Source organism: Crocuta crocuta, unplaced genomic scaffold (assembly GCF_008692635.1).
Source record: "Crocuta crocuta isolate KB4526 unplaced genomic scaffold, BGI_CrCroc_1.0 scaffold972, whole genome shotgun sequence".
In the NCBI taxonomy this organism is placed as follows: Eukaryota; Metazoa; Chordata; class Mammalia; order Carnivora; family Hyaenidae; genus Crocuta; species Crocuta crocuta.
In genome coordinates, this window is record NW_027527925.1 from 18573 (window position 1) to 33306 (window position 14734).

The following is a 14734-nucleotide window of genomic DNA, read 5'->3' on the forward strand; positions in this document are numbered from 1 at the left end:
AGAGACAGAGAGAGAGAGAGAGAGAGAGAGAGAGAGAGAGAGAGAGAGAGAGAGAGAGAGAAAATCCCAAGCAGACTCCTTGCTCAGTGGGAAGCTCAACGCAAGGCTCAATCCCACGACCCTGGGACCATTACCTGAGCTGAAATAAAAAGTTGGATGTTCAGCCAACTGACCCACTCAGGCAACTCAAGAAACTTTAATTTCTTTTTAAAAAATATTTATTTATTTTTGAGAGAAGGAGTAGGGGCAGAGAAAGTAGGAGACACAGAATCCAAAGTAGCCTCCAGGCTCTTATCTGTCAGCACAGAGCCTGACACTAGACTCAAACTCATGAACCACGAGACCATGGCCTGAGCCGAAGTCAGACACTTAACCAACTGAGCCACCTAGGTGCCCCAAGAAACCTTAATTTCTTTTTTTTTAAATGTTTTTTTTATTTATTTCTAGGAGAGAGAGAGACAGCGTGAGCAGGGGAGGGTCAGAGAGAGAGGGAGTCACAGACTGAAACAGGCTCCAGGCTCCAAGCTGGCAGTCAGCACAGAGCCCGACGCGGGGCTCGAACCCCCGAACCGCGAGGTCATGACCCAAGTCGAAAGTCGGACGCTTAACCGACTAAGCCACCCAGGCGCCCAAGAAACCTTAATTTCTAATGAAAACTAAATCGTAAACAATTGTGTATCTTTTATTTTACTAGCTTTCTTTAGATTTCAAATTTATGAATAAATTTCATAATCTTTAAAAAGTAGTTTTTTAAAAAAATTTCCATTGTAGCACAAATGCATCCAGATATCTTTTAGATTCTCTGTAATATGAAGCAAAAGGTAGATAAACTTATATTGAATAATTAATAATTTAATACCATATCTTATTTGGAAATGATCTGGATATTTAATGACTACCCATTATCTAATTTAAACTTAGCAAATCTTTAAAGTTTAAGAGTATTAAAGAATTTGTGAAGGCTATTTAAGTCGAAATGAATATTGTTGAAACTTTCATTTATAAAATTTTATCTCATATATATGTAACTCACCTGTTCTTAATAATTTTGTTTAGATGACCTATAAAAACTTTATAAAACATTAAACAAAGTCAGGCATTATTCCACGCTACTATTTTTTTTTACAGATCTTGGCTAGTAAACTCAGTAGAATAAAACTTTTATATTTAATGCTGATAACTCTGAAGACATGCCTGTTTTAATAAAATGATCAACCTTAAACTAGCTTTTATGTCATATATTTTACTAGATCATCTAAACATGTAAAAATTATTTGAATTTGTTTATATCTTTCTGAGTATTTGAACACTCAATTCTTATAAGCAATTCCTTTTAAACCAATTACATAGAACCGTTTTACAAATTAATTTCATTAATTTCAACAATACCATCTGGAGGTATAAAGATACCCAGTGTGTGTGTGTGTGTGTGTGTGTGTGTGTGTGTGTGTGTATTTATTTATTTATTTATTTTATATATTTATATTTTAACTTCAATAGTATTTCTATTAAATAGTATTTTTAAATAGTATTTTTTCCTTTTCATTCCTCCATGAGTCTCAGGTGATTGTGGGTTGTGTTTATATATCAAACCATGATATATCTATCTATCTATCTATATCTATGTATATATATATAGATATCATAAGATATATAACTTTAAGTCACAGAGAAAGAATGCAAGTTTCTCCAAGACAGATCTTGATTTCTTAAGGTCAATAATTTACAAGTGGTTTGAGATAAACACGGAAAGCCTTGGGATTGGCAAAGAAACAGGTAAATTTTGAATTGCCTTAAAACTGCATTATTTTTGTAAATTTTTGTAAGATAATAAACAGGTGATTTCAGTTATTAAATAACATAAAAGTTTATCTACCTATTAATCTACATCATCTTCAGTTTGCTTATTTATCTGGGTCCATAGGTATAATTTTAAATATTTTGGAAGTATTGAACACATTCTTTGGTCCCCAAAGAGGGAGCAAAGTATACTCCCTTCTCAAGGTCTAGAGCCACTTCCAGTAATAACCAACACAAAAAAACAAAAACAATCTGCTGCCTCAGGCAGGAAGAAAGCCAAGACCAGTTAAACAAAATGAGATAACCAGTAGGGGAAGGTTCAATAACCAATAGTTCTGGACTTGAAAATGAAGGGAGAACATAAAATTTCATTTTCCTCTCTAGACTTGGCACTCAAATGGAGATTCAAAAGGAGCTCATTTTGGTTAAGAATTTTCACCCTTTGTTGGCTTGTACCACTTTTTCCAAAATCCCGTCTGTAGTCTCTATTATCCATCAGAGTCTACTACTAGCTGTTTAAGGGAATTTACCAGTTTATCAGAAGATCTCTGAAAGGGGTTCATAAGGGGATCTTCTTTTGAAGATATATATATGGGAGTGTGTCTATAAGGCCAATAACATGGTGGACTCTTTTTTATGTTTCTACAGTCCTTTTAGCATGGAAAAAATCAATCTAATCAATCTAGAATGAGTACTCAAAGGAAAAGTAACATTATTACCGGCTGGACTCTAAAATCAGACATTTACTGCCCACCTGTTTGTACTCAGAGACCCTTGTTTTCTTAAGCCCTTCTTTCGGGGTCCTCTCCTGACACAGGCACATGGAAAATGACACCATCCTTGGAGAGATAGCCACTGTTCTGACAAGACCCAATGACAGCCCAGACCACTCAGACCAGTTTGAGCTTAACGTTTGACCCCTGCCTGTGCATAAGGACTATGGAATTATCTCTAGGATGACTGACAACTACATTTACCTCATTATAATATTAAAATCTCCACCCAATGTGGAGAACAGACCTCATTTATATAACATACAATGTGTGTATAGGCGTGTTTCCATTGTATGTATGACCTTATGCCCATCTCTACGTACGATGGCAAGGCTTCCCTGTGTAAATATTCAGCATTAGCTTAGAAAATGATAAAGATGGATTTTCATGAGTTCCTGCAACCAGTGGTGCTTGAATCCTAGAGCTTTAAATATCAGCAAATGTGGCTGGAATGGAGCATAAGTAATGCCCTGTTCTTGGAGAGAAGACAGGCAAACAACCTGGGGGCAGACCGACTGGAAATAGCAATTTGATGAATGCCTGGGGCACATGAGGAGAGAATTATTCGCTCTTGGACCATGTCTCTGAGAGGCAGCATGCACAGACACACCTCTCCAGGGATAAAAGAATGGGCCAGCACCATTTTCCTCTCTGCCCCTGATCATAAACACAGAGCCACCTGTGTGAGACAGTGCAGCATCTACATTGGCTACCTAACTTGTTGACATCAAGTACCACAACCTTTGTGCTCTGAAGGGACTGCCCTTCTCACTTATGCTTGTCTTATTCTCAGTGAGACTGGTCTCCCCCAGAGCATAAGGCCTTGCCCATATCATATCTCTAAATCCTGGAGTTTTAAAGGTCAGCAGACTTAGCTGGGTTAGAGTCTGGAGGGCCCTTTACTGTTTCTGGAAAGAAGGCAGGCAAAGAACCCATAGATAATGTGGAAACAGTGATCTGAAAAATGTCTGAAACACACAGAAGGAAGATTATTTTCTCTTCTCACAATACTTTTCTAAGAGGCAGCTTTCACTGAAATGCCTCTCCAGGGACAAAGTTGCTGCTTGGCATCATCTCCCTCCTCTGCTCCAGCATAAACATAGAGCCACTTGAAGGAAACAGCATAACACCAACACAAGCTGCCTAACTTACTTACACCCACGCCCAAACACTTGCACTCTGTCAGGACTGCCCTTCTCAGTCAACCTTGTGTCAGTCCCAGCTCAGTAGTCCCCTTCCTCAGAAGACCAACAGAAACACCTATCCACACCACATCTCTCAACCAGAAAGTTCTACGGGCTTCAGTTCTAGTGGAAGTATTAACAAGTGTCATTTATCAAGCATATTGGAGCATACCTGGAGTTAAAACTCACCACATTCTGGCCAAGAACCAAACACTGCAGACAACTGGCCTGAAGAATAGAGGAGCTAAAACATCACAGCAGAGTGCACACAACACTCCCTAAAGACACTCCCTGAACCCCCAGACCCCACACTATATATTCTCTTTTTCAAAAGCCATTATTATCAGGAGTGGAAAAAATAAGTGGCTTTTCTAAAACACAGAATGCAGAGACTTAGACAAAATGCCAATAAGAAGCATCCATTCCAAATAAAAGAACAAGAAAAGGTCATGGCCAGAAATGTAAGTGAAACAGGTATAAGAAATGTGACTGGTGGATAGTTTAAAGCAACAATCACAAGGATGTACACTGGGCTTGAGAAACAAATGGAAGACATCAAGAGGATCCTTACAACAGAGATAAGAGTTAAACAAAAATAACAATCAGAAATAAAGAATACAGTAACAGATTAAAAACAGGTTTGATGCACAGAACAACAGGATGGAATAATCTGAGAAATGGATTAGTGATATAGAAGACAAAATTATGGAAAATAAGAAAGCTGATCAAAAGAGAGAAAGTATTATGGAAACCAAAAATAGTCTTAGGAAACTCGGGTGCTCCATCAAACAATAACATTTGTATTATACATGTTACAGAAGAAAAATAAGAGAAAGGGGGTCATAAAATTTATTTGAAGAAATAATAGTTGAAAACTCCCCTAATCTGGGAAAAATAAAAGACATTTAAATAATTCCATTTAAATAGGCATTTAAATGAAGATAATTCCAATTAAAATCAATAAGAGTAGGTCAATATAAAGACATGCTGTAATTAAATTTGCAAAATATGATGATACGCAAAAAATTGCCAAAACAGCAAGACAAAGAAAGTCCTTAACTTACAAGGGAAGACCAGTAAAGCTAGCTGCAGATTTCTCAAAAGAAACTTGGCAAGCCAGAAAGAAGTGGCATGATAAATTCAAAGAGCTGAATGGGAAGAAGCTGCAGCCAAGAATACTCTCTCCAGCAAATGTAACATTCAAAATTGGAAGAATGATAATTTCACAAACAAAAGACTAAAGGAGCTTGTGACACTACACCAGCCTTGCAAGAAATATTAAAGGGGCATCTTTGAGTGGAAAGGAATGACCAAAGTAACCAAGACAAAAAAGGTTAGGAGAAAATTTTCAGAAACTACAAAAAAAAAAGTAATATAATGGCATTAAACAGAGGTGAGGGGCCAACATGACAGAGAAGTAAGGGGATCTGAACTTCCCTCTTCTCTCAAGGAAATGTTGAAGCCAAAGGACTTTGAACCCTGTGTCCAGGAGGAAAAGAGACATTTGTGCTCCCTACCTATGAGGACAAGCTGACAGGCCATAGGTGCATGGTTGTGAACTGGGAGAGATAAAACGAACGTAGGGTAGGGATCCCTTTCTTAAGAGAGGCCAAGGGAAGAGAAAGAGAGACTGGAGAAGCATAAGACTATATCTCGACAAGAGAAAAACCACAGACCTGGACAGAGAAAGATCCAATCTCTAATTGTGGAGCTTTCTCTGGACTGGGGTCAGCTGCCCAGATTGCACACCTGGTGTGGGGAAAGCCAACCCTGGGTTTGGTGACTAGGTCAGGGGCACAGTCCACAGTAGGAGAAAGCAATCCCCTCCCTGGAGTGCTATGTGATAGGACAAAGCCTGCCTGCATCCCTCAGCCAGAGACCACATATCGGGCAGTACTGAGCAGTGCTTTCCCAATACTGAGCTGTAGAGGGTGAGAGCTTAAATTCCAGCCAAGTGTCAGGCACGTGAATCAGCAGGGCAAGACAAACCTCCTTGTTAAGCACAGTGAGGACAACTTGAACAGAGTGGTTTGGGGCACCAGGTCCCTGAAGGAGACACTAGAGTGTTGCCATTTTTCTCCCCATCACAACCAAGGTGGGGCCTCAGAGATATGACAGCAGGGCCCACAGTGGAGGCAGGACCTGCCTACACCAAACCACTCCCCTCCATGCCTAGTGACTGTGTATCTACTGGAGCAGGATTGACAATGATGAACCAGATGGCACCTCCTCCAGACCAGCACTGTTGCATTGCCTGAATTGATTCTCAAACAATTCTTGTTATATAGACACATTCTTCCTTCTTTTTCTCCTTATCTCTTCCCTCCTTTAGTCTGGTTACTCTGGTTGTTGGTTTGTTTAAGCAGACATACTGGGGCGCCTGGATGGCTCAGTTGGTTAAGCGTCCGACTTTCACTTAGGTCATGATCTCGCGGTTCGTGGGTTCGAGCCCCGCGTCGGGCTCTGAGCTGACTGCCGGTTCAGAGCCTGGAGCTTGTTTCAGTCTGTGACTCCCTCTCTCTCTGACCCTCCCCTGCTCATGCTGTCTCCCTCTCTCTCTCTCTCTCTCTCAGAAATAAATTAAAAAAGAACATTAAAAAATTTTTAAGCAGGCATACTTAATCTATTCTCTTGATACATGTTCCACTCCTCCTTCTTTATTTTCCTTTCTCTCTCTGTGGATTAAACCATATAGTTTCTCTGGTCAATTTTTATTCTTTCTTTTTCCCTGCAACTGTCATTTCTCTCTTTGTATGGGATAAGGATAAGGCCTCTTCCATCACCACCAACTCCATCCTGTTGTTTCCTAGTAGCTAGTGTTTTTGTTTTGTTAATGCACGCGCGCGTGTGTGTTTGCATGTTTTTGTTTTCTGTTTGTTTTTTGTTTGTCTGTTTGTTTTCCATTCCAGGGCTACTTCAACAAACAAATAAAGCACACCTGGTGGACGGTCCAAAACATCACTATGAGTAGGGAGATAAAGTAGCCAAAATCATAACAGTGAGCAAGTAACACTCTCCAAAAAAACACCTCCTGAAGGGACAGGCCATGGACAGTGTATGACCCCTCTTTCATATAGTAATGTTTGCAAGTACAGTACACATAACAAGCTTTTAAAACACATAAGGGACAGAAAAGTAGCCAAAATTACAAAATGGATAAATTCTCCTCAAAAGAAATATCAGGAAGAAATGACAGGTAAAGAATTGATCAAAATGGATATAAAAATATAACTGAACAAGAATTTAGAGTAAGAGTTATAAGATTAATCACTGGGCTTGAAAAAAGCATACAAGTAAGCAGAGACTGTAGAAAATCATCTAGTCATGATGAATTTTTAAAAATACTATAAATCAGATGCAAAATAAACTAGAGGCAGTCACAGTGAGGACTGAAGAACTAGAGGGGAGAATAAGTGAAATAGAAGATAATATTATGGAGAAAGATAAAGCTAAGAGAAGAGAGATATAAAGATTCCTGATTACAAGGGGAGAATAGAAAACTGATTCAATGAAACAGAACAATATCCTTATCATAGGAGTTCCATAGTGAGTAGACAGAGAGAAAAGGGCAGAAGGTGTACTTGAACAAATCATAGCTGAGAATGTCCCCAATCTGGGGAAGGAAACAAACATTGAAATCCAGGAGACACAGAGAACTGCCACCAGACATAACTTGAATTGACCTTCTGCATGACATATCATAGTGAAATTGGCAAAATACAAAGATTAAGAGAGAATTCTGAAAGCACCTAGGGATAAACGGGCCTTCACATACATAACAGTAGTAGCATACCTATCTACTGAAACTTGGCAGGCCAGAAGGAATGGGCAGAAAAATCTTCAATGAGATGAACAGGGAAAATATGCAGCCAAGAATCCTTTATCCAGCAAACCTGTCATTCAGAACAGAAGGAGACATAAAAGTTTTCCCAAACAAACAAAAACTGAGGGAATTGAACACCAATAAGCCAGCCCTTTAAGAAAAACTAAAGGGGACTCTGTGATTGAAATGTGGCAAGGATCACAAAAGACAAGAGACATCATCACAACCATGAAACCTACAGATAATACAGTGACTGTAAACCCATACTTTTCAATAATAACACTGAAAGTAAATGGACCACATACTGCAATGTAAAGACATAGGGTATCAGAATGGATTAAAACAAACAAACAAACAAACAAAAAACCAAGACCCATCTATTTGCTATCTACAAGAGACCCATTTTAGACCTGAGGACATTTTCAGATGGAAACTGAGGGTTGAAGAACCATCTATCATGTTACTGGAAATCAAAAAGGAGCTGGAGTAGCCATACATATATCAGACAAACTAGATTTTAAACTAAAGTCTGTAACAAGAGATGAAAAAGTGTATTATAATTATGAGGTCTATCCATCAAGAAGAGCTAACAATTATAAATGTCTATGCAGTGAATCTGGGAATCTGGATAAAACAATTTATTACAAACATAAGCAATCCCATTGGTAAGAATGTTGTAATTGCAGAGGATGTTAATACTCCACTTACAGCAATGGACAGATCATCTAGACAGAAAATGAATAAGGAAACAATGACCCTGAATGATACACTGGACCAGATGGTCTTGAAAGATATATTTAGAAGTTTTAATCCTAAAGCAGCAAAATATACATTCTGCTTGAGTACACATTGACCATTCTCCAAGATAGATCACATACTCTGTCACAAAACAGCTCTCAATTAATTTAAAAGAACTGAGATAATACCATGCACATTTTCAGATCACAATGCTATGAAACTTGAAATCAACCACATGAAAGTTTGGAAAACCTACAAATGCATGGAGGTTAAAAAACAAATGGGTCAACTTGGAAATTAAAAAGAAGAAATTAAAAAATATATGGAAGCAAATGAAAATGAAAACAGCAATCTAAAACCTTTGGGATGCAGCAAAGACAGTGCTATGAGCAAAGAACATTATAATCCAAGCCTATCTCAAGAAACAAGAAAAATCTCAAATACAAAATCTAACAGCACATCTAAACGAACTAGAAGCAGAACAGCAAAGAAACCTCAAGCCCAGCAGAAGAAGAGAAATAATAAAGATCAGAGCAGAAATAAGCAAAATATAATTTAAAACAACAGAACAAATCAATACAAATCAATGAAACTAAGAGTTGTTGGTGTTTTTTTTTTTTTAATAAAGAAATTTGATAAATCACTGGCCAGGCTTCTCAGAAAGGAAGGAAAGAGGGCCCACATAGATAAAATCATGAATCAGAATGAATTTATTACAGCCAATCCCTCAGAAATATAAGCAGTTATCAGAGAATAATATGAAAAATTATATGCCAACAAACTGGAAACCTGGAAGAAATGGACAAATTCCTAGATATGGGGAATAGGCTTAGGAATCCCCTGGGCTTATACCAATGGGTTAGCAAGGCATAGAGAAATAAAAAGCCATAAGATGCTAACACCTGAGTTTGGACAAACATGATTGGCACCCCGAAAATAAGATGGTGCAAAGGTACCCCAAGAATAGGGCAGTGTTGGGACGCCTGGGTGGCTTAGTTGGTTAAGCGTCTGACTTTCACTTAGGTCATGATCTCGCGGTTCATGGGTTCAAGCCCCACGTCGGGCTCTGTGCTGACTGCCAGCTCAGAGCCTGGAGCCTGTTTCAGAGTCTGTATCTCCCTCTCTCTGACCCTCCCCTGCTCATGCTGTCTCTCTCTCTCTCTCTCTCTCTCTCTCCTAGAATTAAATAAAAATAAAAAAAAGAATAGGACAGTTCATTGGCAACACAAAAATAGGTCTGTGCAAAGGCACCCAAGAATAGGGGGGTGCTGAGCCCCCAAAATAGGGATGGGCAAAGGCCAAAAAATAGGGCAGGATGCTAAGCTCCCAATACAAAGGTATATGAGGCAAGCAAGATTAGACCTGCAGGACAAAGTGCCCCTCCAGTTAAGTACTATAGCAGAGAATCTGCCTTCACAGAAGAATAGGGGCAAGTTAGGCAAAATAAGTAAATTAGACTACAGACCTCTGTGCTGCAGACAAAACGCTCCAGAGTGGAGATGGTTAACAAAAGAAAAAGTGTCTTGTTAACCCTGAGATTATTTCCCCTATCTGTCTTCTTCCCAAGCTAGCTAAGATAAAGAGACACAGGACCTCCTATCTGCCATTAACCACCATTTTGCCCATCTGCTCAGGTTCTGGATTTTGCTTTATATTGACCCGAACTCCAAACACTTTATGTCTTAAATCAAATCAAATCAAAATAAAACAAAACAACCACAAAAAAACCCTATTTCTCTCATACCCATAAGTTAATGTTCACAGTTTCTTTGTGTCTTTGTGTATGCCTATCATATTTGTAAACCTTCTGATCTTATAGATATGGGGCAAGGACCCTTATTTGGAGCTCTTGTCTTTTCCTGGACATCAGCTATCTCTTTCTTCTATTTTTTAATCCTGCATCCTGCTCTCTGCAAAGACAAGAGAGAACTTTAGATCCAGAGTCTACAACACCTAGACACCCACACGCTACCTAAACTCAAATGGGAAAAAATAGAAAATTTGAACAGACCCATAACTAGTAAAGAAATGGAATCAGTAATCAAAAATATCCCAAAAATAAGAGTCCTGGATCAGATGGCTTTCTTGGGGAAATTTACCAAACATTTAAAGCAGAGTTAATACCTGTCATTCTCAAGATGTTCCAAAAAGTAGAAATGGAAGGAAAACTTCCAGATTCATTCTATGAAGCCAGCATTACTTTGGTTCCCCAAACAGACAGAGACCCCACAAAAAAGGAAAAGTGCTGGTCAATATCCCTGATGGACATGGATGCAAAAATTCTCACCAAATACTAGCAAATTGATTTCAACAACATATAGAATAGAATTATTCACCTTGATCAAGTGGGACTCATTCTTGGGCTGCAGGGATGGTTTAATATGGCCAAATCAATCAATGTAACACATCATACATCATATTAATAAAACGATAAAAGTCATATGATCCTGTCATTGGATTCAGAAAAAGCATTTGACAAAATACAGCATGCTTTCTTAATAAAACCCCTCAAGAGTCGGGATAGAAGGAACATACTTAAACATCATAAAACCTATATATGAAAGACCTACAGCTAATATCCTCAATGATGAAAAACTAAGAGCTTTCCCTCTGAGATCAAGAACACGATAGGGGAGTCTACTCTTATCACTGTTGTTTCACATAGTGTTGGAAGTCCTAGCATCTGCAATCAGACAAGAAAATGAAATAAAAGGTTACAAAATTGACAAAGAAGAAGTCAAACTTTCACTCTTTGCAGATGACATGATACTCTACAAAATTGGCAAAGAAGAAGTCAAACTTTCACTCTTTGCAGATGACATGATACTCTACATGGAAAACCCAAATATTCCACCAGAAAGCTGCTAGAACTGATACATGAATTCAGCAAAGTCACGGTACAGAATTAATTCACAGAAATTGTTTGTATTTCTATACACCAATAATAAAGCAACAGAAGGAGAAATAAAGTAACTCATCCCATTCACAATTGCATCATGAACCAGAAAATACCTAGGAATAAACCGAACCAAAGATGTAAAAGATCTGTATGTTGAAAACTATAGAAAACTTATGAAGGAAATTGAATAAGACACAAAGAAATGGAAAAATATTCCATGCTCATGGATCGGAAGAATAAATCTTGTTAAAATGTCAATACTACCCAAAGCAATCTACACATTCAATGCAATCCCAATCAAAATTGCACCAACACTCCTCTCAAAGCTAGAGCAAAAATCCTAAAATTTGTATGGAACCACAAAAGACCCGGAATAGCCATAGTAACGCTGAAGAAAAATACCAAAGTGGGAGACATCACAGTCCCAGACATTAGCCTCTACTATAAAGTTGGAATCACCAAGACAATATGGTATTGGTACAAAAACAGGCACAGAAACCAACGGAACAGAATAGGAACCCAGCAATGGACCCACAAATGTATGGCCAACTAATCTTTGACAAAGCAGGAAAGAGTATACAATGGAAAAAGACAGGCTCTTTAGCAAATGGTGCTGGGAGAACTGGACAGCAACATGCAGAAAAGTTAAACCAGACTACTTTGTTTCAGCACACACAAAAATAAGCTCAAAATGGATGAAAGATATAAATGTGAGGCAGGAAAATATCAAAACCCTAGAGAAGAAAGCAGGCAACAAACTCTTTTTCAGCCACCGCAATTTCTCACTCGACACATCTCCAAAGGCAAGGGAATTACAAGCAAATATGAACTACTGAGACTTCATCAAAATAAAAATCTTCTGCACTTAAAAGGAAACAACCAACAAAACCAAAAGGCAATCGATGTAATGGGAAGAGCTATTTACAAATGACATAGCAAATCAAGGCCTAGCATCCAAAATTTATAAAGAACTTATGAAACACCAGAAAATCAAATAATCCATTTAAGAAATGGGCAGAAGACATGAAGAGACACTTTTGAAAGAAGACACGCAGATGGCAAACAGACACATGAAACGATGCTCAACATCACTCATCATTAGGGAAATACAAATCAAAGCCACAATGACATACCACCTCACCCCAGTCAGAGTGGCTAAAATGAACAGATCAGGAAACTATAGATGCTGGCGAGGATGTGGATAATTGGAAACTCTCTTGAACTGTTGGTGGGAATGCAAAATGGTGAAGCTTCTCTGGAAGATAGTGTGGAGTTTCCTCAAAAAATAAAAAATAGAACTATCCTATGACCCAGCAATAGCACTGCTAGGAATTTACCCAAGGGATACAGGAGTGTTGATACATAGGGTCACTTGTACACCAATGTTTATAGTAGCACTTTCAACAACAGCAAATTATGAAAAAAGCCTACATGTTCAACACCTGATGAGTGGATAAAGGAGATGTGGTTTATGTATATAATGGAATGGTATTTGGCAATGCGAAAGAATGAAATCCTCCCATTTGAAGCAACATGGATGGAAATGGAAGTTATTATGCCAAGTGAAATAAGTCATTCAGAGAAAGACAAATATTATATGTTTTCACTTATCTGTGGATCCTTAGAAAGTTAACAGAAGACCATGGTGGAAGGGAAGGGGGGGGATAGTTACGAACGGAGAGGGAAGGAAGCAAACCATAAGAGACTCTTTTTAAAAAAAAATTTTCTTAATGTTTTATTTATTTCTAGGAGAGAGAGAGAGAGACAGAATCTGAAGCAGGTTCCAGGGTCTGAGCTGGCCGTCAGCACAGAGACCGACGCGGGGCTCGAACCCATGAACTGCGAGATCATGACCTAAGCGAAAGTCGGACGCTTAACCGACTAAGCCACCCAGGAGCCCCTAAGAGACTCTTAAATACAGAGAACAAACTGATGGTTGATGTGGGAGGGTGGCAGAGATGGGAAAGTGGGTTATGGGCATTAAGGAGGGCACTTGTTGGGATGGGCACTGGTTGTTGTATGTAGGTGATGAATCACAGGAATCTACCTCCAAAACTAAGAGTATACTGAATAAAATATATGTTAGCAAACTTGTCAATAAATTATATTAAAATATTTTAAAAACCATACACATATGGTCATCTAATATTTGAAAAGGTAGTCAAGAATATTAACTTAGAAAGAATAATCTGTTAAATAAATATGTTGTGTAAACCACACATCTAAAAGAATGCAAAATAATAAAATTTGACCCCTATTTTATACCTTTCCCACACATTAACTTGATGTCTTTATGACTTAAATGTAATACCTGGAACTTAAAAAGCGTTAGAAGAAAATATAGAGCAAAAGCTTTTGACAAAGGTCTTGACATAGGTCTTGTCAACAATTTAACGGTATGACAAAAAAGCACAAACAACAAAAAGAAAATTAAAAAATAGGACTACAAAAAACTAAAAAGATTCTCCACAACAAAAGAAATAAATGAACAAAATGAAAAGATGAGTACATAATTGTAGAAAGAATTTCCACTACCAGAAGCCTACTAGAACTGATCCAAGAATACAGCAAAGTTGCAGGGTACAAAATCAATGTACAGAATCTGTTGCATTTTTATACACCAATAATGAAGCAACAGAAAGAGAAACCAAGAAGCTGATCCCATTCACAATTGCACAAGAAACCATAAAATACCTAGGAATAAACCTAACCAAGAATACAAGAGATCTGTACGATGAAAACTATAGAAAACTTATGATAGAAATTGAAGAAGACACAAAGAAATGGAAAAACATTCCATGCTCATGGATAGGAAGAATAAATATAGTTAAGATGTCATTACTATCCAAAGCAATCTACACATTCAATGCAATCCCAGTCAAAATTTCACCAGCATACTTCTCAAAACTAAAACAAAGTATTCTAAAATTTGTATGGAACCACAAAAGACCCCGAATAGCCAAAGTAATACTAAAGAATAAAACCAAAACGGGAGGTATCACCATCCCAGACTTTAGCCTCTAGTACAAGGCTGTCATCATCAAGACAGTATGGTATTGGCACAAAAACAGACACATAGACCAATGGAACAGAAGTGAGAACTCAGAAGTGGACCCAAACGTATACAGCCAACTAATGTTTGACAAAGCGGAAAGAGTACCCAATGGAAAAAAGACAGCCTTTTTAACAGATGGTGCTGGGAGAACTGGACAGCAACGTGCAGAAGAATGAAACTAGATCATTTTCTCACACCATACACAAAAATAAACTCAAAAATGGATAAAGGACCTGAAAGTGAGACAGGAGACCATCAAAACCCTTGAGGAGAAAGCAGGAAACAACCTCCTTGACCTCCACCGCAGCAATTTCTTACTTGACACATCCCCAAAAGCAAGGGAATCAAGAGCAAAAATAAATGATTGGGACCTCATCAAGATTAAAAGCTTCTGCTCCGCAAAGGAAACAATCCATAAAACTAATAGGCAACCGATGGAATGGGAAAAGATAGTTGCAAATG